Source organism: Chlamydotis macqueenii, chromosome 4 (genome assembly GCF_036417535.1).
Source record: "Chlamydotis macqueenii isolate bChlMac1 chromosome 4, bChlMac1.mat, whole genome shotgun sequence".
In the NCBI taxonomy this organism is placed as follows: Eukaryota; Metazoa; Chordata; class Aves; order Otidiformes; family Otididae; genus Chlamydotis; species Chlamydotis macqueenii.
Genome location: NC_141559.1, coordinates 66,184,491 through 66,206,676, shown reverse-complemented (window position 1 = coordinate 66,206,676; position 22,186 = coordinate 66,184,491). Strand labels below are relative to the sequence as shown.

General features: G+C 36.1%; 1 protein-coding gene across 9 annotated transcripts in view; it reads right to left on the bottom strand.

Annotated features, from left to right (window-relative positions):
• Positions 1-22,186, bottom strand: part of KCNIP4 (potassium voltage-gated channel interacting protein 4) — a 457,716-nt gene that overhangs the window by 136,376 nt on the left and 299,154 nt on the right. The window contains exon 1 of one of the 9 annotated variants that reach the window (XM_086746797.1): positions 1,872-1,955. The exons of the other annotated variants lie outside the window; for them this stretch is intronic. The gene's annotated coding sequence lies outside the window, so the exon portion shown is untranslated. Of the gene's footprint in view, positions 1-1,871; positions 1,956-22,186 lie in introns of those variants that run through there. 9 annotated transcript variants of the gene reach the window in all.

Genomic DNA, 22,186 nt, shown 5'->3' with positions numbered 1-22,186 from the left:
TTAGAAGCTCTTTTGAACCTGTTCATTTAGGATTCAAGGGCCCACATTTCCAAGCCTGAAAGGTAGCCCCATTTACCTCTGTGAAGCACAGGATAGCCATTTATACTTTTATTGGCATATGGAAAAATTAATACTGATTCTCTGTGATTAAGTCAAAAGGGAGCACAGCATGTTGGTTTCAGCAGGTGACAGAATCACTCAGAGCTTAAAGCAGGTCTGCTCTGACGTTTTAAAAAAAGATAAAAACTTTGCAAGAAGCTTTTCACCTGCTAACATCACTTTAAATGTGCTCTTGAATCTCTCTGCTCTGAGGTTACTCAGATTTCTTTTGCTTCAGTCCTTTCTGCAGCTATTTCTATGTTTACTAGTTCAGTTAACGAGGGGTTACTACCACCAAATCACATCTCATATGCTAGCAGGGGGCTGAAATCATACAGCCAACTGTGTCTCTCACGAAAAAAACAAACAAACAACAGTAAAGATGCTGGGAAAGAGAAAGGCCTTTGACAATTTGCAAAGTGACAAGTTTCATTTCAGAAAAAAACCAGGGAGACTTTTCTTAAAAATAGCATGTGAGGAAGGAAAAGGTTAGGAAACAGTATTAAGGCCCCAAAGTAGAAACTAGAGTGGGTGCAATTCCTCCTCTGATACACACCTTGCCACGAGAATATTTTTCTTTCATTTTTAATTCAAGTCAAGACCCTCCAAAACAGTGACTTAATCACTTAATGAAAATATCAGAAACAAGCACGTGAAAATCTACCGAAACTATGGAGTAGCGTAAGAACTCAGAGAGTTTATTTACTATTTGCTATAAATTCTACCGGATCTGCAGTGCAAGCACTAAGACACACTCAGCAAAGACAACAGTGGTTACTGAAATTACCACAAAAATAATTTATATACACGTTTCCTACACAACGAGGGGAAAAGGAGGAGGAAAAAACCCATATCTACCATCCAAGAGAAGCAATCTTAACAGAAATAAGATAACTACTAGTAGCGTAAAAATATTTGATTTTACTAGATGTATCTCATGATTACTCGATAGTTATTAGTAGTCGTATTTGAAAGTTATCTACACATGGAATTTCTCATGAACGTTTGTCCTTTCCCAATGGAATTGAGAATTACTACAATATCTCTCTCCACGGAATAGTTAACATTTTAACTCTAACTTTGTTTAGAAGCAGTCATTTTCAGTCTAAGAATGTGCAATTCATACATGCTCAATTTTCCTTTTGTTATATTAAGGAGTAAGTAACTGTATTTTAGGAAAGAGCTAGGAAATCACATCTTTTCTGGAGATGATGATGACAAGAATTGCAAATGTTTCTTCCAATAGTTCAGTTATTCAATAACTTGGTATCACCCAAGAGTAAGTTTCCATTTCTATGAGTCATATTATCTTAGTAATACAAACTTTTCGTTCTGATATACCTGAATTCTTAATCATTGTGTATCTTGAACAGCAAACATGGGACTGCTTTCTGCACACATGTAAACTCTCATTTTTGTGATCTGCTTACCAATGAAACAATTGACATATTTGTGCTCCAGTTCATAACTATTATATTTACATGCAAGAAGAGGTAACTGGTGAACCAACACATAACTGTCCATCAAGAGCCTCCACTATATCTATGCTTGTAATACAAGTTTTTCACATTAGTAGCATTTATTTCTACATTTGTTTTCTTTCATCAAGATTAAGGGCAAGTGCAGGGATGTCTTGCTAAAAAGCCAAGTCAAACTATCTAATGATCAAAAAGTAAAATTCATTTTGTGAAAGTACATTATATTCTGTGTTCAATACTTATTAATATATAAAATAGCCTTAGTTTGAGTTACCTTAATGGAGTGCATCATACCTTATATTCTTCAAGGTAATTGCTGTGTTTGCTACATATCCAGCTACTGAACCCTTCCACTGGATTGTGAACTGAAAGAAGTCCTTCAAAACAAAAAAGTAAATAACATTGTGACAGGGAGTGCTATAAGATAGATACATATCTATATATATATTTTTTTAAGTTCAAGGTGGTTCTCTGAAATAATCCCAAGAGAAAAAGCACTGCAAGCCAATTTATGGCCACTCTATCTGTGAGATGATGAGTTTTCTGCACCTAAGCATGACCAACAGATTAAAAATACATTCAAAGTGGACACAAATGATTTATTTTATTAAAAGTAATTCTTCCTGTCACTAGGAATTATGACTAGTGATTAAAAAGTTTTTAAACCTGCCATCTGTCCTTTGACCTCAGAAACTGCCCCCGGTTAACACGCATTCCTTGTTGAACCTTACTGGTTCCCTTCAAAGGTGCAGCCTCAGGATCCTCAGCAGGACAGGGGAGCATCACCCACCTGAGGCCATGCCTGCCAACCACCAAAGGCTTCTGCTCAGGTATGGGTGTGAAAGAAGCTTCCTGCAGAGCTCTGCAGGTACAGCACAGCACACCTAAGAATTCACAATTTAACAAGATTAAATAGTCCAAACACATGAAGTAATGAGGGTGACATTAATGACACATAGCCAGGGTCCTGAATTCACTACTAGGCTTTGATGGCCTTGAACAGCCTCACCTGGGATCTCCTACCCACCTCCTCCATCCACGGTCCCAGGTGCTCCAGTTCTGCTCAGGCCTGGGCACCTTGCCTGAGATAAGTCATGGTTGTACCCATTTCTGCCCCCATTTCCTTTGTGAACATTGAACCTGTGTTAGAAGAACACACAGCTGTCTCCCCTCTATTCCTGACTGGACTTTCTGGATTGACCTCTCAGACCTGACTTATTGCACCACCTTCTCTGATGACACCTGGATGGCTGACAGTTACTCTTTCCATCAGCACCCCTGCCCCCCTGGGACCATGCCCTGGTCTGTGAGGGCACTGCCTGTGCTGGGAACAGCATCAGCTCCTGGCTTATCTCCTTTATGGAAGCAGCCCCTCCCTTTTTATCCTCTGTTCTTGTTTGACCTTCCTTTTCCTCTCCATACTTCCACAACTGCTCCCTCCTTTGACCTCAGAAGGTGTCTAGTCCAAGGTCATGCTGAAAGCTGTGCCAGCTATGAGATCAGGCCAGGGTGCTTGGGGATTGTGAAAACCTCCAACAATGGAGGCCGCACCTCTCTGGGCAGCCAGTCCCACTGCTTGACTGTCTTTGTAAAAAGTTAGAACCTCTCTTATTTCAATTTGTGACCATTATCTCTTGTTCTCTGCCATGAAACTTTATGAAGAAGCTGGCTGTCTCCTCCATTACCTACTTTTATGCATTGCGGTGCTGCTGTTAGGTCCCAGTGAAGCTCTCTTCTGCAGTCTGAAGAAGCTCAGCTCCCTCAGCCTCTCTTCAGTTGGTACATGCTCCGGCAACACACCAGCTTAACTGCCTCCACTGAACTCAAAGTACTGTTTATCAGTACTTTGTATTAGAGGAGCCAAAACCAGATGCAGCACTCTAGATGCAGTCTAATGAGTGCAATAATAACTTTCTACAATCTACTGGCTGTAATCCTTCCTGTTAATACAGCCTGGGATGCTTCTAGCCCACCCTTGTTTGAGTCAGCAACGTGCCAGGCAGCACGTTCAGCTTGCTGTCTGCCAGGACCCCCAGATGCCTTCCAGCAGAGCTGCTCCCCACACGTATTCCTTCTGAAGTGTGCAAAATTTGGCATTTGTCCTTATTGCCTTTCACAAGATTCCTGGTGGCCTATTCCTCCAGTCTGTCTAGGCCTCTCAGTCTAGTGGCTAACCCAATTTTGGCATCACCTGCAAACCTGTTGACAGTGCACTTCTTTGCACTTTGTGGGTTATTGCTAAAGCTGTGAAACAGGACAGGTCTCAGGGTAGATTCTTGTGGTACTCCACTTGTTATCAGCCTCCAGGCAGAGTATGTCTCACTATCCACTAAGTCTAGTCATATAAACAGGGCTTTTTTTTATCTGCCTTGTTGTCCGCCAATCCAAACTGTAATTTCCTTGATACCCTTCTAGTGCATGCACACTTTCAGATATCTTTACCCATAGACACAAAAGAAGACAAGTACAGAGCTGCTTGCTGAATCCTATGCCTGGCTGCATTGCTAGACCTTTAAGTGCAGCTTGGAGAGTACAAGAGATGTATTGGTGCCTAAACCAGAGAGTTACAGAATCAAGGGTCTATACAAATAATTTGACAGAATACTTCAGTACAAAGTGGGGCCTTCTAAAGTTTCTAACACCCATTCCTAATCTGTGTTTATGCAGTCTATGTAAGAGGATAGGTCATAGTCCAAGATGCACTTTTTGTTAAAGAGAACTTCTAATTTTCAAAGAAAATGACAATCACTCTTTTGTTTTTATTACAGCTGTCTTGTTAACATGTCTTACAAGGATCTTCAGAGATCATCTAGATGATAGGATTATAACAGAATAGTAGGACCAAATGTTTGATTACATTTAAAGTACTTATAGAGTCTCAAGATGGATGTGCAGAATGATTTTAATTCCAGAAAGCAGCAAGAGGAAGTAATTTGCTGCTCAGTAAGTTAAATGTGACTGAAAGCCTTAAGTACTAAAGAGAGAGTCCTGATCAAAACACACTGGAATCAAAAGCATATGTTCATAAGACAAGATGTATATATTCGGAAATGCTACAAAGTGTGATAGCTTATTATGTTTATTACAAAATCTTATAGTGAATTACAAAAGCAAAGTAGTTCTCCCCCAAAACATCAATAGTTGATAAAAATTAATTAAAAAAATGTTAGAAAATGAAAACTATAGCAAAGTATATATTCTGACTTGTTAAAGGCACATTTCCTAAATGCAATTTTTTGTTGTTCTAACTTCTTTTGAACAGTTTGCCATCCAGTGGGGAAAAAAAGGAGGAATGGAAGCTCTCCTATTCAGTACCTTCAGGGGTTCTGTTGGTACCTCATAGACCCTTGCTTGTCACCTATCTAGTTTAATAAAAATAAAATTAAAAATTTAGTCTATTTCTTCCACAGGTATTTTCTCAGTCTTAGTCCCTTCTCTACACTCAGAAGTACTAAAGTACTCTATGCCTATCAGTTTTTAACAGAAGAATCTGATTTTCTCCAATAGCATTTTTTCTTCTGTCTGCTCTTGCTTTTAGTTTATTGACTCTTTTCAGAATCTCAAGAACAGTATGTTGGAGACCTATGGTCTTGGACTTGTATCTTTCAGTTCCACTTTTTTTTCCCTACAAATTTCCACATTATTTGTATATAGTCTGCTTAACACTATACTGCTTATCTATTAATTGCAGGATGTGTGAGCGCATATGCACATTTCTAACCAGTGATGCAGAAGCACTTGATTTTGCTATTACTAAGCAAAAAGAAAGAGTACAGTGCCTGATAATTTACTCTGTGTTACATTCCTCCAAAAACGCATGCCTTCAGAGAAATAACCAAATTGACTTTTAGACTGCACAAGAGTTTCTGCCCAAGAATGTCAGCTGGGGGAAAAAAAACCAAACCAAACCAAACCAACAACAACAACAAAAAAAACAAAACAAGAACTCTAAGCATCTTGGTTCTGTTGTTCTGCTCTTTTAATTCTTACTGCATTGCTAATGTCACACGAATAAGAAAAATGAACTGAAAAAATGAACTGAATAAATGAAATAAAGTCATTTATCGATACATGTAGATTGATTGATTTTCACTGTGTTAGCCAAGAGAAGAATGTGTCTCAGTCTTTCCCTCATTCTTATATTTTCTGATCAATACCTAGCAACCAGAGACAAGCATGGAGTACAGACTCAAATTCAAAAGTATGGCTTGCTTTTCTATGTGGTTCATAATGATCAAGGTGAAGGATCATTATTTTATAAATGAGTTAACTGCATAACACTTAATTCTTCCGAGATTTCCTTCATTTCTAGAGATAAAATAACAAAAAAGACAGCTAATCATGCTTCCCTTTTCTACTTTATACACGAGAAACTGAAGGCAAAAATGAAAAGACCTTCATGTCTTCAGGTACACAGAAAAGGGTCCCAGTGGACATGTCTACAGATTGAAATCTGTTTCTAGCTAGTCTAATATAAAATTGAACTTAAAGTTTGCAAACTATCAGACTACTAATATTTTGGAAACAAATGTCCTGAACTTCAGATTTTTTTTTTTTAAAGATGGTCAAAATAATTAAATCATCATACTCAGTGTGAAGGTTATTAATATTAAAAATTAGATCGAATCACACTCTTCAAGTGCCATTGCTTTATTATACCACTGTTCAGAGAAACAAAATTTACAGATCCATAATAGCAGCCTGGGTGGCATCACACTACAGCATGTGAGGTGCTGGAGCAGCAGTGAAGGGACTGAATACAATCTAGCTACAGATTTTTATCCCACAAATATAATCATCACACTATTTAAAATCCCTCCCATGGCCTCAAGGAAGTAACATGTGGCACCACTAGAATGACAGCTGCCAACTTTTCCTGTGGTGCAACTCTTTCTTTTTGTCATTTTAGATTAATTTTTTTTTCCCAGATTAACAATATGACATGCACAAAGAAATAATTGAGTTGTGTGAGCCAGGAGGCTTTTTTTTTTTTTAAATCCATTAATTATTGCATTGTAAATAGGGAGACTACCACTAAAGATAAAAATCATTCTGTATTACTGCATATCCCCTTCACTTTGGAAAACCAGAGAAAAGAGAAGGGCATGCCTAAAGTAGGGAACTTATAAAATTAAATTGAAAATGTCAAAGTATTTAGAAAAGCATTTCTTCTAAGAGAGAAGTGATGTTTAAAAGAAAATGAAGATATCATCCAAACAGCAGTCCTGGGTTCTCCATCAGGGAGGATTGCTCAGGGGTCTAAATATCATCTTTATACAATTAAATCCCCCAACATCAAAAGATTTAAAGTCAGTTACAAAAAGATTGACTTTAACTTTCACAGAAATACAGCACTAAAAGTAAGCATTGTTCATTATCACCACACATTCAACAATCCTTTTAATTAATTCTTGAAACTCTTCCTGAAAACTTCAGGGTGTTCCTCCCCCCACCCCCCCTTCCTGCTCCTATTGGAAAAGTGTCCCAGAGCTTTATCAATTTCCAACATGAGCTGACTCCCAGAGAGTTTAACCTATTACTTCTGCCAACTTAATCCTTTACCTTAGATACAATTTTTCCTGTCTCTTGGTCATATCTTTCTGTTTTGCCATGCTAAATGAGTCAGCTTCTTTCAACTTCCTCCCGTAAGAGAGGTTCTCCATCTCCCTGGTTGTCTGAGTACATTCATTACATCTCTGCCACTTTGAATTAATCTCTCAGCCTCTAACCTGATGAGCAGAGTGTCATAAACCAAAATGAGCTGTCACAGGCTCTGATCCCTGTACAAAACAAGCCAATTACCCGATAGTCACAGCCCCAGATATAATGGGGCAGGAGTTATGTCCATCAGTCTTATAAATTCAGCAGGACCACCAATCCTTCAATGCCTTCCTCAGCCTTCACATCAGCCACTTACTTTAAGACTGGCCACTGCAACAGCCCAGCCTCTGAGGGGAGCAGGCACGGGGCTTGCACGGCCCTCGAGTGGAAGAGAAGCTCCAGTAACACGTACAGGCCCACACGCTGGAGCACACATTCGACATTGGGGCCTTTTGTCTCAGGATGGCAGGGAGAGGAGCAGCCATGATCCACATGCCAGCGCTCACTGCCGTGCAGCCATCCACGCCATAGCTACACTGGCTGTATCACCATGCACTTCAGTTAAATTCACCTTTTGCAAAAAAATCCATTCTTATAGAGACTGTGGTGCTACATTTTTGAAACTAGGGCAGACCCTACCTCCCTTCTGTCTCTATCGCTGCAGCTTAAGGTATTCACCTCAGAAGAGAAGCCTGCATTCAAACTCCTCCTGTGCTCAAGGCAAAGCAAGGATCTTTTTTACAGCACCCACCACACTGACATACAAATTTTTTAGGATGCCTGGTTGGTGTTTGTCTTTCTGTACTTAAAAAGAAAAAAAAAAAGAAAAAAAAAATTAAAAATCCAAATTTAAAAAAAACAAATTACACAATCCCCCTCAAAATTTATTAAGCTAGAGAAAAAGAAAGTGTGAGCATAAATTCCTAGGCACTAAGTTGCTAAAATATCATATATTGTTCTGAATTGGCTGCAAAACTGACTTCTGTCTTGGGCTGAGAACAATGCTAATTGCAAGAAAAAAACCACATTTTTAGAGACTGTTAAAGAAAAGTAAAATGATTTTGAGATGCCTGATTGTCAGACACATACATAGATTCTGGCAGATACAGGAGAAAGCTGCATAGAACTAAAATGTTTTGCCTTTTCAATCCAATATTTCAGTGTTTTTGAGCATGACTGTAATAGGCGGGATACATCTGCTCACTATCATCTGTAGTATTTCCTATTCATGGCAAGAACAGATGGAGCCTCAGTAATCCTCAACAGATCTTATTGAACTATATTTTGGAATAACATCAAAACTGGAATACACAATATTTCATTGATGGAAAAAGCCTCAGTTACTGGCAAAAACAAAAGGATAAGCCACAAAAGAAACCAGTGTTAAAAGAACTTCTTATTTTTCTGTAGCAATTATCCCACTGGGGTCTAAAATTTTATCAAAATAACTTTTTTTTTTTTTTTTTTTTTTAATGAACACAGACATTTAAATCAGAGGTTTTGTTCCTTGGATATTTTACGAGTGAAACAACAGGGCAAGCAACTAACCGCATTTAGAGTGTATTATTATTTTTAAACTGTTGGTTATCCAAAGCAGAGAATAATCATCTTTGTTTCATATTTATAGGTTTATGCATTTCAGTTTCTATCATTTACTAGTGACATCAGCAAAGAATTATTTTCGAGCAATGTAGATGTGAGGTATCCTATTCAAAGATCAGTTCAAGGAATTAAATGCAATGCAGTCTGTCTGAACTCTTTTGACTCCCTTCTTGTTCTGAGCACAAGGAAGTTTGCTATGAGGTATGACTGGACACATTTGCCTTTTTCTCTTTTTTTTTTTTTTTTGTAGAAATGACTCCCAGTAGTTTCACCTCCCCCATAAAACAGCAGTTTAATGAGCTGTGCAAAGGAGAAAGCACATCTCTCCTCAACTCCTCTATACGAGTGCACCAGGTTGCCAGCTTGCCATCTGGCCCAATGCACGTTCTATGTTTTCCAGGCAAGAGAAGCATACAGTCTATGTGTGGCATTTAGACCTTGAGTCTAGCTAAATAAATCAGCATTCTGCCAACGCATAATAGCAAACCTTCAAGCAGAGCTTATTGACTGTGTCTGATTAAATGTTCCTAAGAGCCTTGTTACAGTCAATAAAAGGCATGTGAAGAACGATGACAGCGTTAGGAGAAGAATACATTTCCACAGAGAAATTTATAAATTACAGTCACTAAAATTTCACCATAGCATTTATGGTAATCTTGAAAGTTAATCTAGGATATCCTTTTCCTATATAGTCACAAATCTGAAGGTAAGCACCTATCCTAGATGAAGTATTTAAACAAGCCCCACTCCTTTTAGAGTCTTCTATTTTGTGAACGTACACAGGATAAACAGCACATATTTTAAAATATGTGTAATTAGAAGAACAGTTCTAATTTCTGCCTTTTGTTCTGTAACTGTTCCTGTTGCAGCAGATTAAACAACAGATACGGCTTGCCTATGGAAAGCAGCTTACAGAAGTAACAAGGTCCTAATAAAAGAAAAAGCTAGAAAGCAGAGCCTTTAAAGGAAATGTTGCTAGATAGAGAAACATAAAGAAGAAACTATTTAACTAATAGAATAAAGTACATATTTCAAGACTGCACTTAGATGAGCTCATGATTAGGTTTTTCATCTACAGTATAAACTTGAATATCACTTCATGGGAATACAGAAGTACACACTATTCCTTAGAGCTGAAAATTTTGGAAATCCAAAGCCAGTGTGACTGTAATAGTTGCCCATCTCTTTTTACCCTTTGCTGACAGTGTTGGAGAGGCATATATTGACAGAATGTCATCTATTTGCTCAAAATTTTTCCCCAGTTCTTTATTCCCACTCCAAGACTAAAAGATCTAAAGCTTGCAACACGCTTTACCCTATCAAACTATCATAGTCAACTTAGAAGCCTTTCTCTAAAGTTGAGCAGGATTTCCTACCCAGGGTTGCACCCCCTTCAAGAAAACCTCTCCCTTTTGTTAACAAGCAACTGTAACTGCATAGGTGCTATGAATCTTCATCCAACACACTTCCCAATTCTTCCTCCACTCTTCTGTTTCGCTCATGTCCTGTTACTAGGTTTTGGAAAACTGATTTAGTAACAGTAATTTTAACAGTAAGAAACTGTTATAAGCATATGAATTGTTGGTTGTAACCCAGTTAATACTTCCCATTTTATCACACTATTTAAAATGGATTTTTTAATTTTCAGAGTCCCCTGTCTGTCTGAATGCATATATAACTTTTTAGCACTAGCCTTGGGTTACACTAAACTTTTTATTAACTCATAAACCATGATAATTCTTTGGAAAGCTTGAGTACTAACAGACTTATCCTTTTGAGTCTTAAAGCAACTTTGAAAATGGGAATAAGCTTATAGAAAAAGGTCTTAGCTAACTACTTAAAAAAATATTAGGCTCTGCAAATTTTGTTTACAAATGCTTACTGATTGTTTCATGATATGTTCTAGCTTGATTTATCTTAGAGGATGCAAACAAATACCATCACCAAACCAATGATACATGTGGTACTCAGAATTATGGCCATTTCTTTAAAGATTCTCTATGTACAGATAGATGAGCTTTTTAAGTACTGCAGTAGCAGGTAAAGTTCAAGCTAACACCTAATCTAAGCCACAGCTAATAGCTACAGTTAGTGATAGTTGCTCTAACAACTGTTCACAGAGGCATGACAAATATAATTTTATAAAAATATATTCAGAAAGCAAAAAGTATATTTTGGTTTGTCACATAGCTTAACAATTATTACTCTCCAATGGCTTTTCAACAATCTTTGTGAAGCTAGCTGATCTAAGACTAGTCATTAATTAACAAATAACCAGACAGTTAAAAAAAAAAAAAAAAAAAAAAAGGAAAAAAAGACACTAATGCAATCAGAATTAATGGGTTTGGAGACTTAATTGCCACTTCATTCCAAAACCAGTCAAGGGTCTATTAAAGTGATGAGTACCTCTCCTTTGTCCTCAACAGATTTTGAATAAGAATATCTATCATTGCTCCATTGTATCATAGTTGGCCTGCTCTAGCAAGGTCTGAGAAAAGGAGCTTAGGCTGTTTGCTTCTGCACTTTAATTTTTTAGAAAATGAACAGATTTCAGTTCAATCTTGTCCATGAGGACATAATCTAGAATATGTAAACACCTAGGACCTTTCCTTCCATTTTAGTGGCACACTCACTAGACTAGAACTAAGTCTTTGTTGATCTTTGCTTGTCTTGTCTTGTGAGTTTGTCAATTTGGGCTGCGCAGACCTACCACTTTACTGGCAGCACTTGAGTTTAACATTTTCCCCTGAGCTAGATCACAGAATTTTTCATTCTCTCAAATCAGGGATGGAATTGCAGAGCTGCCAACATCCATGGGATGCAGGACACTTCATGGCCTATACAGTACAACTGGGCAGTATTTTATTCATATGGATCTATCTATAGCCTGAAATAATAAGAATGCCAGGTCTTAATTTGAATTGTCTCCTGATTTCCAACTGATGCTCCAAAACATCTAATGGCTAGCACTATTGACATAAAAGAGGTCCATGAACATTCTGCATGTTAGGTTAAAAAAAAAAAAAAAAAGAGTTTGTGTGTGTGTGTTTATCACATATATCTGGTGTCCTTGTCTAAGAAGGCGTGTAGAGCCCACTCCAAGATATGTTTAGAAATTGAGTTTTGCACAGACTAACCTGCATGTGCCCAGGTCATTTGTTGGATTAGAGTCGCTACTGATCTTACTTTTTTTCCCTGCAGTTTCAGTTAAGTTAGACAACTGTCTAAATACCACATCATGTAGCTCCAATTTCACAAAAAGAAATATCTAAAAGTGAAATTATCATTAGTTAGCTCATTGAAATATTTCGAGGAAAGTATGAAATTAAAGAAAAGATTAAATATTTCTTACTGTAAGTGAATATGCTGCAATAAGAAATTAACCTTCTTTCTGCCAATATTCATTGCGATTCTTTCACATTTTAGGAATTGTTTAAAAACTGTGGTTAACTTAATATTTTGGAAACAATACCTACAGAAACTGAGTCCAGGCTTATAGCTTCCAAGGGCTGAATGAAGGGAGTTGTAGAAGTTGTTTGCTTCCCACTTACTTCGCTTACAGGTGAACATTTCTTTTATTTTTTGTTGGTTTTGTTTCTAAGTCTAGAAAAGAAAAATAATTCTGGATGGAAACCCAGTTCCCCTCCCAGTCTAACTCCTCCTTATTTTGCAAGCAGAAAACTTGTGGTTTTCCACATTTTTTTTGTTACATCCCTTAAATGAAAAATGTTATGTTGAAGCCCTCCTACCTCCCATTTCCCATCAGAATACTCTTTCTCTTTCCAGTTGGCTGTAGCATTCTCTGCAGTAGCCAGCATCTTCTACTGATAGCTATACTTTTTAACTGGAAATATTTAGTTCTAAACAAAGTCATATCAAATGGCTTTTGCATAATTAGACTTCTTAAGGTACACATCCAAATAAGCAAATGGGAATAAGTCAAATAATTCAGTGTTCCCCAAACTGAAATAGAATCAACTTTTTCATAAACTGAAGTTATTACACCCCTCCCTCAATCTTAAAGCAACAATATAAAACTGCTGCAAGTGTATATTATCTCTTTACTACTACAGAATGAATGAGATCTATTTAATCTTCATTGTTATAATCAGAAGTCATTAACCTAAACTAGGAAGGTGTGAAATTAATGTTGCAACAGCCTTAAATTTCAGTATGTTTACTGAAGGCTAATTTTTTTCTTTTTTTTTTTTTAAAGCAGCAGAGCATAGGTTAATTGCTTCAATAGAGTAGAAGAATGCATTTTCTCCAGATTACTCAAAAATCTTTTAATTTATTGCTTTTAAACAAGGGTGTCATTTAATCCAGTTATTCAACTTTTGCCAGTAATTTCACAGCTTAGCATAATATTTGCAATTTAATTAAATGCTAATAAAATACAACACTCATATCACCTGCAGACCAGGATGAGGGTGGCTCAATTACTTCGGTGTTTACAGCTCACTGAGTTGTGAAGGGCAAATGGAAACTTTTTCACATTACTAGAAAGCAGTTCTTTGAGAACTATCTCAAGAAGAAGATATGAATATTTTTTCACAGATTCCAAAAGTGAAATAATAAATAGAGAGGCAGAATGGATGGATATATCAGTGTTCTCTTATGATAAAGAGAAAGGAAAAAAAAAAGAACTAAACTCTGATTAGTAATTAGGACATCTTTTAAAAATAAGAAAGGTAGCATTTCAAGAAAAAGGAAATCTGATTTTTGTTGTGGTATTAATCAGTCCACGCCTGTACAGATCTTAACCTCTTATTTCTTCTTTTCTTCTGATTTGTATATATACTTGTAAGGCAACATTTAGGTGGTTTGCTAGAATTATTAATGGTTTATTTTTTACCACCATGTTGATTACTGCCTTTTTTTTAGTTATTAAAATATACAATAGCTCATCAAGGCCTGGTGAAGTTCACAAGTATCCTTGGCATTTTCCTTCAAGTTCTGAGTAGGTATGAGAAAAGTCTATTTTATCCCAAAACATCTGTAGTCTTCACTAAGCTAAGGAAAAAAAAAGCAGGAAAGCTTTAGTGCAATGTTCACACTTTCCTATTTAATCTTCCTTCTCTTGGACAGATGTTAATATAGATACTATAGTTATGGATACTAATATCTGCATTCATTTGTAGGTAACTGGGAAAATATTTCATTCACCCTGTGTTCATCATGCATATCCTGGGCATCACTTTTCTTTATTGTCTTTGAAAAGACATCTTCTTTTCTTAAACAGCTACTCAGAAAACTGAGTTCAAGCATTCCTGTTCTCCAGCTTCAAGGACAAGATCTTGGCCATTGATGTGCTAAGCTCAGGACAGCAGGACACCACAGGAAGGGTCTGAGACTGCTGCCAGGAAGTTTCTGTTGTCCCACTGCCCCTCTGATGTGGCATGAGGATGGCTGAAGGAGACCAAGAACATGAGGATGGCATCATCCTCATTCTCAGTTGCTATAGGCAAATAGGCACAGGAACTGTGGTACAGTTTTGACAGGAATGATAGAAAATACCATAACATACTGCTAATTGTCAGCATGGTTCAGGAGAGCTGTTTCAAAGGAAGTTCAGAATAAAGAAGTTGTAAACCAGAAAGACAACAATAACATTCTAGGTATTTATGAATGTTCTTCCAAAGTGTTAAGAAAACATAGGGGTAAAATACTGATACGTGCATGTGTAAAAGTAAAGTAGTAAAATTAGCGTCCCTTTATTCAAGAAAACAAGCAAGAAAAAACTAATTGATCTCTCTTTAAAAGAAATAAAAATATCTTTCTTTTCATATAAGCATAAGTACGGCATTATTTGTGTGTCTGTTTGTTTTGCATGAAGCCTAGGATCCAAGATTTGACCAAAGTCAAAGAGGCTTTGCCTCCAGTTCTTTGTACCAATGACCAGTGTACTTTGGTTCCTGGGCGGAGAGTAAGACTTCAGAACAAAGACTTGAGCTTTTATCTAGAATGACAAGAAAAATCCTTAAACATCCACCTTATTTGTATACACTTTGAGATCTACCTAAAACTTATCAGTTACCTTCTGTTGTTGACTCATTATCCAAGAATTCTGCATTTCCTTGAAACAGTGGTGTCTACTGCATAGTTAATGCTATGTCTGCCAGGCTATCATGTCAGCTGTTATCTTCCCTCAATTTAGAAGCCCATTTTGAACAATAAGCTACTTTTCTCTCTTTGATATTTTTGTCCCTGCTACATTTTCTCCATCTGTATATCCCCTATTTGAACAAGTTCATCAACCTCTCTTCCAATAAAGGCCCATTCTCAAGACCCATATCTAGTGTAGTATCTATAACAAATTGATTAGTATATCAGAATCACAGATTATGCCACAAGGAAATTCTACACAATAAAGCTATTATTTTTTCATTCTTAATATGATAATAGGTTGAAACTTCATCTGATCAAGATCTAATAATCTCAGTGGAATTAAATAATACTCTAAACTAGGTAAGAGGTGAAAGTGGGTACTACAAAATTTTAGAACTGCATCTTCAGAATGGATATTTCTGAAACACAAATTAGGGGGGAAAATCCTTCTGGAAAGCAGCTCCTCTTTTGAAATTTGTGCTCCAGTCTTTAGTTTTAATGTGCTTTTACCCAGTAACAAGGAAAACAAACAAGTCATCATTAGTTAAGGCAAAAAATAAACTATTGATGGATTTTTTTTTTTTTAGACAGTGACATAAAAATTACTGTTTAGCAGTAACTAACCAACAAACATCACATTGCAATATCTACTGATCCTCCAACTGATCTATAAGTACTCATCCCTGAGAAAGAATACAATCCTGTAAGTGAACTTCAGTCAGATCATTAAAAGAAGAGATTATGTAAATGGCCACTGAGAAATTCATAGGAAAACAGAGAGGAAAAAAACATTTTATGTATGATCACAGCTAAAACCACACAGAGAATGAGTGAGAACTTTCATTAGCAGATTTAGCATTCAGAAATGGGTAGTTTTAAATTAAGAGAATGGAGACTAGAACAGAGTATTGTAGGTGGATCATTAAAAGAGAAACAGAAATAAACACAGAAGAAATACTGTAAGTACTGTACTGTATCTTACTGTAAGTAAGATAGCATACAAGAAAAGAATAAATATAAAGAGTTCTATAATTGTTCTCAAAACCTGATAGCATTAATTTTGATTTTATGTTTGTATTTTTACCTGGTCTGTTTAGTCATATCCAGGCTAGGTTTTTTAAATTATTTTCCTTTTCTATTCCTTCCCATTCCCTTTATTTTGTAATCAAACAACTGTATGAACAAAATCTGATGTGGCTGCATATTTTAATTTTGTGGAACACGAAAAAAAAATGTATTTTCCTTTTTCATGTGGTTTGTCAAAACTGGGAAGCATGGACTATCAGAATCTGATCTGGTTTTGATAGATTCTATCACTTTACACAGAGAAAAGAAGAATCAGGAAAAAAAAATTCATTATTAAAAATTAAAGCATAGTGTCACTCCCCTCCCTTTTTTTTTTTTTCCCCACTGCTTTTTTCAGCTACCAGGTTAAAGTGTATTCAGAAGCACTGTATTGTCATGCTGCACATTTTTGTCACTATACATACACAGTCTATGACATCCTACAATACAGATGTTCATCCTGGCATAGTACATGAGAAAGGATGACAAAGGAGAAAGACAAATACATTGGAGGGTGATGACTCCCACTCAGGAGCAAGTTCCAATAAGTAAACACATCAATTAACAACTGTAACACTAGGAACAATGGATTGTGATAAACAAGTTGATTTTATTGCTTATGTCTATTAATATAAACCATAATTCAGACAGCTTTTGAATAAATACTTGTAAAATAAATTATTTCTAAGAGCTTATTCTGATTGCATCATGCCAAAAAGCATATAAGGTCATCAGTACTTCATGAGCTTGGCAGTGACTCATAAGATACTCAGGTTTTCATTACTTAATCAAGCTTATCGCCAGGGAGAAAATATTAACATTTCACAGAAACTTGAGTATGAGAAAGTTGAGGGAGATTAGAAAGTGTTATGGCCATATATTCAAACATTTTCAGAAAGATTGATTTCTTACCTTAAAAAGAAAGGAGAGATCTTTTACCTCGAGGAGTTCTTACTGCAGTAGAGTCAATAAGCCTGAATATAAAGCATGCAAGACTTGCAAGAGAGATTTTATGACTATGCTGTATAAATGCAGGAATACATAATAATCTCTGAATAAGGTCAAACCTGGATATTTCTGTGACGTAAAAAAATTGTGCCCTGCTAATCTCTTGAATACTTCAAATGAGTCAATAAAACAGTTGCACAGTGGCAGAAAAGAGAATTAAACTAAAATCACAGCCTTAGGGAGTCTTGAATATTTCAGATTAATCAGATAAGGATCAATTATTTAAATAGTTGAGAAGAATTAGTTATCAATTCCAAGATCTTCACATGCAACATTACAGAACTTATGATTGGGAGTATATCTGATGTTACTATATCCTTAATATCAGTTAAGTTAAAGTGTCCTATTTAGAAGTGGGAAGAGGTTAAGGTGAGGTTTGGGGAGTTTTCCTCTTGTTAAAATCTCCAGGCATGAAGCCTTTGTGGTCAATTAGAATTTTCTTGAATTTATTGTTTTAAATTTTTTGAAGTTACTGACTTATGTTGCAATCAGGAATAATAAATTGATTTTGTCTTAATGGACTTTCTGTAAATTAATGAGTGAGCAAATATCAACATTTAGAAAGCTACTATCAAAACTATTATAAACCAATCAAAATTGAATAATAAAGGTCACAATAGAAGAATTACTTGATAAATTAATGTATTAACAATTACATCCCAAGTTAACACAATACATTATAAAACAGTTTTGGGGTTGACATAAGAATGAATTATGTAACGTTAATTCAGTATCAGAAAATTGATGCATTGTTTGCCTTTAATCTACAATCCCAGATGGTATTTCTAGCAAGAACAGTAATCCTGACCTGAGTGGTAATGGACCTAAATAGCCCTTCTGTTTCTTTTGCTCAAGAGGGGTTTCCCAGATCAAGCAGTGAAATCAATTTAGTTGGTCTTAAAGAACCAAAAATATCTATTCCAGGTCAGCACTTCAGCACTTTCTTCTCAAATTTTTACTCAGGAGTATTCTCCTGATACACAGCAACACTAAACATGCACAAGGACCTTTGCTGGGCTGACAACTACTCTTGCAGTTTGATATGTCAGATTCCAGTAATCCTTCTTTAACCTTGGTAGCAATTAGTGACTTTCAGATGCCTGTTGTGAGGTTTCAGAGAGGTATTCGAGGTGCGACAAATTGTGTGCCGGTATTTCCATAGCTGGTTGTAACATGGAAGACATTCCCCTTAAAGAAACCCCAAACCCTAAACGAACTAGGCTGATACCCTTAATGGACCCCTGCCCTGACACGTATGAGTTACACGAGTTCTGATGTAACCTCAAGGGTTAAAAATAATACTAACCTAAAGAAATAGCTGCAGGACATCAGCCATATTTAAGTTTGTTGCAACATAAAATGTGTTATTCCGGGCAAGGATTTCATTTCCAGTGGCATCTTGACTTCTAGCATCCATTGCTAGTAAAAGCAGTACTTTAGTAAGCAGACTGTGTTGTAAGATGCTGTTTCCTTAGGTTGATGTTCTCAGCTTTTGGAGTAAGTATTCCTTGGTCTCATGACATAGATAGCGGTAGGTAACTCAAGTTTACAGGGACTACCCAAGAGAAAAAAAGTATATGTTTAGGCAAGAAGAGGAAGGAGGTGGGCATGATTTCTGGTTCAAAGATCTTACAATTTAGATGTTAACCTTAACCTACCAAAATGGTTTCACTTGTGCAGTTATACGATGCACGGCATGGACAAAGCACTGCTAATCCAGCTGTAGCGGGGCAGCTGCAGAGCTTCAGTTCTGCTAGAGCAGGCAATCCCAGTCACAGTTCACTTCCCAAGTGAAACAGCACAAAAAATTTTTCCAGCATAACAGATGCCATGGTAATGGCTTTTGTCAGCACAGCTGTGTAGGTCAAACTCACCTCCCTCTAACTTTGCCACACATAACCCTGTAAAAATCAGTTATGGTGAGAAATGTATGCAGATTAAAAAACTTGAAGAAAACAAAAGGAAACAGTGAAAAGATTGTAAACGCAGAATAATACAGTAGGGGTCACATCAGACTTGCTACCCAGTCACTCAAATGTTACACAGTTATGACACAAAAGACAAGCCTCCCTTCCAGGAGAAGCTCTGAAGATATTTTTTTTTTTCAGAATATCTTCAAAGTAGGAGTTAGAACATTCAGTAAATTAAGAAATACATAAGAAATAAATTCCTAGACTCTTTTACTTCCTTTTTCAAGAAAAGTTGCAGTATATATAGTTGTTTCAGTGATTGTGTGCTTGCACAGTCTGTAATGCTTATGACTTTGTAAGAAAACAAACAAAAACCATTCTAGACATTTTCTCAGAACGTGAAATAGATTCATTTCTTTCTGATATAAAAAAGACCTAAGCTATGGAAAGCATTTGGAGACTCAAAAGGTAGTATTTGAAACTGTTAACTTTTCCTTAAAAATCTTTGTTTGTTTTGCAGAAAAAAAAAAAAAAGAACTGTCAGAACAAAGACTTCTAAGCATAGTTTTAAAGGAATTATCTCTTCGGCAGTTTGTAACCCCCTAGAGAGCAAGCTTAGTTTTCAAAGTTGTTAACAGATTGTTCATACATACTCTTTGAAGGGAGTAATATATGCCTAAAACTTAGGTTTCATTATGGTGATTACAACACTTACCAGAGCCAAGAACCATTTATAGTAGTTTCCTGCAGAAATTTACACTGGACTTATACTCCTGGAGGCTGTAGAGGGAAGGTTTTGTTAAAAAGTACTTATTAGCACAAGCTTGAAGTGTAGTGCTTCTAGATAGTTTCCAAATGAACATCCTTCCCACTGGAGAACAGGTTGGATCAGAAACTTAAGAGTCACTGTTATCAATATTTAGGTTTTTTTAAATATAAAAACAAATGAAAAAATGACAAAACATGAAAAACCACAGTGCCAAAAAGTTTTGTGTGGAGCTTTGTCAATTAAAACATCTAGAATTTTAATTTAAAATGTTTCTACATACATTTCAGATACTAAAACCTCATATTTTCAGTGTGTACGATGAGCAGTGAAGCCCGTGAAACTGGTTATGAAGTTTTGTGTGCTAAATTGGCAAAAAATTCAAAACAAATCAAAAGTTGTACTTCTTCACTTATCAGTTAAGACAGTTACTGTGAAACTCCTTATCAAGACATCATCATACAGATTAAAAAGTTACAAGTCAAACAACAAAAGAAAAAAAAAAATCCCTCCAGACATATTAAATGTAGAGAGATGATATCTTCTCACTTTAGAATTCCCCGAGATACACATCGTTTGGGTCTGGAATACTGGGGAAGTGCCAGTATGACAATTTTTATGTTCTTTCATACCTTCCTTAAACATTGCCAAAGCCATCCACAAAGACTGGACTTAAAGTGAGAAGAATCTTTGACATTAACATCTATAATATCCCCTATATTTCTAAATCAAAGTAAAGCTAAAACCAAGACCGAAAGACACATTTAATCATCCATTTCTACTAATTATGTGTTCACAATAGGATGGTAAATCTTAAAGAAAAACTCAGAGGCAAAAATAATGAAATTTCCTTTACTAACCTCGTATTGCCCCAATAAGTAAGTGAGCATAACATTGAGAGAGTATATTCAATTGGAAATCTGAGCATTATTGACAGAAATTTAATCTATTCACCCTACTGCTGAATATAATAACAATGCACACCAAAAAGACAATATAGCTACTTTCAAAGTACAGACTCCTTTCAAATAGCTTGATAAAAGGTAGCACAAGAAGAAATAACTAGATCTTGAACTGCTGACAGACAATTTAGAGAGGTTATATTTTTTAGGTTTATTTGCCATAAGTTATTTTCTGTGAAATTTTCTCTCTCTACAAATTTATTACCTGTGCTAAATCTACTGAAATGAGGTGGCATCTCATTTATTGCTGTGTAGAAACTCTTGATAACGTAAGCACTTTTTTAACACTACATTATGTATCATACAATAGGAGCTGACAATGATTTTATACATATTACCTTAAATAAAAAAAAATAAGAAAGCAGTAAGAAACCTGTTTCTTTTGAAATCTCTATAATAAATAGCCTTTTTTTTGTTTATTTTGCTATAATAGAATAATATAATAGAATAATTTCAGAGATACTTGCAAGTCTAATTTCAAGGACCAGAAAAGATACTTTTTACTTACTTGAGAAATCTAGCATTTACTTGAGGAACAGAGGTAACACTTGCAGTTAGGTAATGTTTATAGTCTCAGTTTAAACTTTTTCAACTATTTCCTTGTGCTTCCCACCAAATTTGCATATTTTTAGACAATATCTTTACTAGCTCCAAATTTCATACAAAGCAGAACAGTGGGAACAGAGCCAGCTTCCACTTCGTTTATGAGTTCATCTTCCTAATCTGATCTTCTCCTTTGGTATTGTCTTTTGAAAAAAGTATTCTGAAGGGTTAAGTAATTTTCAAAATACAAAAGCCTGTCTCCTTATACTCAGGAATAGATGTGATGAGTCAAAAAATGAGACAGAATGAAAATACACTAGTAATCTATAGGATAATATTAAGACTGCCTAGCTCAGTTGTCATGACAAATTTGACATCTAAATTCAAGGCAATAATTAGAGTCTCTACACTGAGAAGAGCTGATTAAGTGGTTCACTGTTGCAAAAAGGGTAATGCCATTCCTCCCCATCTTCTCACTGTGTGACCCTGTCTTCTCTCAGGTACTTGCCTGATTGCACAGTAAATTGATTTAAACATCAACACAAAGGTGGGGAGGGGGGCGACACAATGACAGTGGAATAAAAAATAAATAAAGCCACTTTCTATGCTGAAGTAGTTTTCTGCAGGTTACTTAATTGGTTTAGCACATAAACAGATAAGGAACAGAACTATCACAGAACAATCGATGGCATTATATGGCCAGAAACAGAGGGGAAAGGAGAGACTGGTGAATAGTGAGCTGATAGATCAGGCCCTTATCCGTAGGGCGTGGATATCCTAGCTCCTTGTAGCATGGACCAAAAAAAAAAACCCCAATTATTGTGATGTTTAAGTCTAGCATTGATTCAGGTAATTAGAATTCACTCTATGCATTTTATATAATGCAGCAAACATAGATAACAGATTCTTATCTCTGCTAAAATAAGAAAAAGTTGATTATAAAAATTCTTATGTTTTTCTACCATATGTTTAAAAGACTCAATTGAAAAGTCTAGAGGACATATTATAGAGATGTCTGAGCAGTAGAATCAGTAGAAGAGGGCA